The sequence below is a fragment of the Pseudorca crassidens genome, chromosome 15, assembly GCF_039906515.1.
Source record: "Pseudorca crassidens isolate mPseCra1 chromosome 15, mPseCra1.hap1, whole genome shotgun sequence".
Taxonomy (NCBI): Eukaryota; Metazoa; Chordata; class Mammalia; order Artiodactyla; family Delphinidae; genus Pseudorca; species Pseudorca crassidens.
In genome coordinates this window covers 56,536,463-56,539,953 of record NC_090310.1, presented here as the reverse complement: position 1 = coordinate 56,539,953, position 3,491 = coordinate 56,536,463, and the positions used below count along the sequence as shown (strand labels likewise).

Below are 3,491 nucleotides of genomic sequence, written 5' to 3'. Positions count from 1 at the left end.
GGGTTCCAGTGCTGGGATGCCACAGGCCTAACAACAGGGCAGGAACACAGTCCCACCCATCAGCAGATAGCTGCTTAAAGTCTTCCTGCACCCACAGCCACCTCTAAATAAACCACTTCACATGGCCTGCCCACGAGAAGGAAAAGACACAGCTCCACCTAAAAGTGGGCAGGCACTAGTCCCTCCCACCAGGAAGCCTGCACAAGCCTTTTAGACCAGCATAACCCACCAGGGGGCAGACACCAGAAGCAATAGGAACTACAGTCCTACAGCCTGTGGGACCACAAACACAGAAAGTTAGACAAAATGAGACGGCAGAGGAGTATATTCCAGGCAAAGGAACAAGATAGAACCCCATTTCCATGCAAATGGAAATCAAAGGAAAGCTGAAGTAGCAATACTCATATCAAACAAAATAGACTTTAAAATAAAGACTGTTACAAGAGACAAAGAAGGACAGTAAATAATGATCAAGGGATAAATCCAAGAAGATATAACAATTGTAAATATAAATGCACCCAACATAGGAACACCTCAATAGATAAGACAAATGCTAACAGCCATAAAAGGAGAAATCAATTGTAACACAATAATAGTGTGGGACTTTAACACGGCACTTACATCAATGGACAGATCATCCAGACAGAAAATCAATAAGGAAACACACGCCTTAAATGATACATTAGACTAGATGGACTTAATTTATAGAGGATTCCATCCAAAAGCAGCAGAATACACATTCTTTTCAAGAACGTGGAACATTATCCAGGATAGATCACTTGCTGGGCCACAAAGCAAACCTCGTAAATTTAAGAAAATTGAAATCATATCAAGCATTTTTTCCAACAATGATGGTATGAAATCAGAAATCAACTACAAGAAGAACACTGTAAAAAATACAAAAACATGGAGACTAAACAATATGTTACTAAACAACCAATGGATCATTGAGGAAATCAAAAAATACCTAGAGAAATATGAAAACAAAAACACAACAATCCTCAGGAAAGAAGAAAAATCTCAAATAAATAACCTAACATTACATGTAAGGCAACTAGAGAAAGAAGAACAAACACAACACAAGGTTAGCAGAAGGAAAGAAATCATAAAAATCAGAGCAGAAATAAATGAAATAGAGATGAAGAAAACAATAGAAAAGATCAATAAAGCTAAAAGCTAGTTGCTTGAAAGGTAAACAAAACTGATGAACCTTTAGCCAGACTCAAGAGAAAAAAAAAGGGAAAGGGCTCAAATCAATAAAATTAGAAGTGAAAAAGGAGAAGTGACACCACAGAACTACAAATGATCATAAGAGAATACTAAAAGCAACTATATGCCAATAAAATGGACAACCTAGAAGAAATGGACAAATTTTGTAAGGTACAATTCTTCCAAGACTGAACCAGGAAGAAACAGAAAATATGAACAGACCAATCACAAGTACTGAAATTGAAAGTGTGATTTAAAAACTTCCAACACTTCAAGATGTCGGAGGAGTAAGACATGGAGATCACCTTCCTCCCCACAAATACATCAAAACTACATCTGCAGATGCGGAGTCTGTGGACCCGGCTGCGAGGTGGCCACCTGAGATGCTCCAGCCCGCACTGGGCCTGGCCATGGCGGCCCTCCACCCACCTCACATGATCTCCATCTCGGCTCCAGTTTTTTATACCGTGCAGAAGAAGTTCGGCCGGTGGTGGCCCCAAAGCCCAAAGTGAATCCTTTCCAGCCTGGTGACAGTGAGCCTTCCTCAGCTGCTGGGGCCCAATGTGCACAGATGGGCCGGGTGGACAAGATTCCCCCACCACCCCCAGAAGACTTTTCTTTACCGCCTCCTCCCATGCTTGGGGAGGTCAATGATGCCGAGGGCGCTCTGGGAGGTGGCTTCCCACCTCCCCCTCCCCCAATCAAGAAACCATTTCCCGCTGCGCCTTTAGAGAGGAGATCTTCCCTTCCCCACTGCCTCTGCTAGTGGAGGAGGGAGGGCCTGAAGCCCCCATACAGCTCTCACCACAGCCCAGGGAGAACAGTACTAATCTGGAGATCAACTCTCTGTCTTCATTGCTGGATGACATGACCAACAATGACCCCATCAAAGCCTGGGTGTCATCTGGATATGTATCACCACCAGTCACCACTCCATTCATTTCCAAATCCAGTTCTAAGCCTGCAACTGGGGACACAGCACCTCTGCCTCCCTGGAAGTCCCCTACTAGCTCCCAGGTTCAGCCTCAGAGCCAGACGCATTTCCATGTGCAGCCCCAGCCCCAGGCCAGGCCTCAGGTCCAACTCCATGTCCATCCCCAGCTCCAGGCCCAGCCCCAGCCTGTGCCTTTGGTTAACACCCAGCCTCAAGGTCCCCATGCCCCATCTCCAGCCACCAAGTTTTCTCCAGTGACTCCCAAGTTTACTTCTGTGGCTTCCAAGTTCAGACCTGGAGCTCCAGGTCACAGCCCAATCAGAAGTTGGGGCCCCCTGAAGCTCCCTCTTCCACTGGCACAGGCTCCCCTCAGCCCCCCAGCTTCACCTATGCTCAGCAGAAGGAGAAGGCCCAAGTGCAGGAGGAGCAGCACCCAGTGCCCCCACCAGCTAAAAACCAAAACCAGGTGTGCACCTCTGGGGCCCCAGGACTTTTGACTCTGAAAGAGGTGGATGAGCTGGAGCAGCTGACCCAGCAGCTGATGTAGGACATGGAGCATTATCAGAGGCAGAACGTGGCCATCAACGAGTTCTGTGGCCGGTGTCACCAGCCCCTGGCACGTGCTCAACCTGCAGTGCATGCTCTGGGGCAGCTGTCCCACATTACCTGCTTTACCTGCCATCAGTGTGAACAGCAGCTGCAGGGACAGCAGTTCTACAGCCTGGAGGGTGCGCTGTATTGTGAGGGCTGCTATACTGACACCCTGGAGAAGTGCAACACCTGTGGGCAGCCCATCACTGACCACATGCTAAGGGCCACAAGCAAGGCCTACCACCCACAGTGCTTCACCTGTGTGGTCTGTGCCTGCACCCTTGAGGGCACCTCCTACATAGCGGACCAGGCCAACTGGTCCCACTGTGTCCCCAACTACTACCCAGGTGCTCCATCTGCGCAGAGCCGATCATGCCCAAGCCTGGCTGAGAGGAGACCGTGTCTGTGGTTGCTCTGGACAAGAACTTCCATATGAAGTGCTACAACTGTGAGAATTGTGGGAAACCACTGTCCATTGAGGCGGATGACAACGGCTGCTCCCCTTGGCTGGCCACATGCTCTGCTGGAAATGCCACACTGCCAGAGCCCGGACCTGAGTGAGGACTGGCCCCCTTTTGACTGAAAATCCATTCCCCATTAGCAGACCATCCACAATGAGACCACCCCCTCTTCACCCTCCCCACAGTTATTTTTTGATGTCTAACCCCTCCCTCCATACCAACCCCCACCTCAGTATCCCTTGTGCCCTGATTCAGGGACCCAACATGGCCTAGGGCTGCAGAGTCCCTGGCCTGAG

At 48.9% G+C, this 3,491-nt stretch overlaps 1 pseudogene; it reads left to right on the top strand.

Annotated features, from left to right (window-relative positions):
* The first annotated feature begins 1,619 nt into the window (after positions 1 to 1,619).
* On the top strand, positions 1,620 to 3,291 carry LOC137206422 (zyxin pseudogene; annotated as a pseudogene).
* Positions 3,292 to 3,491: the final 200 nt, after the last annotated feature.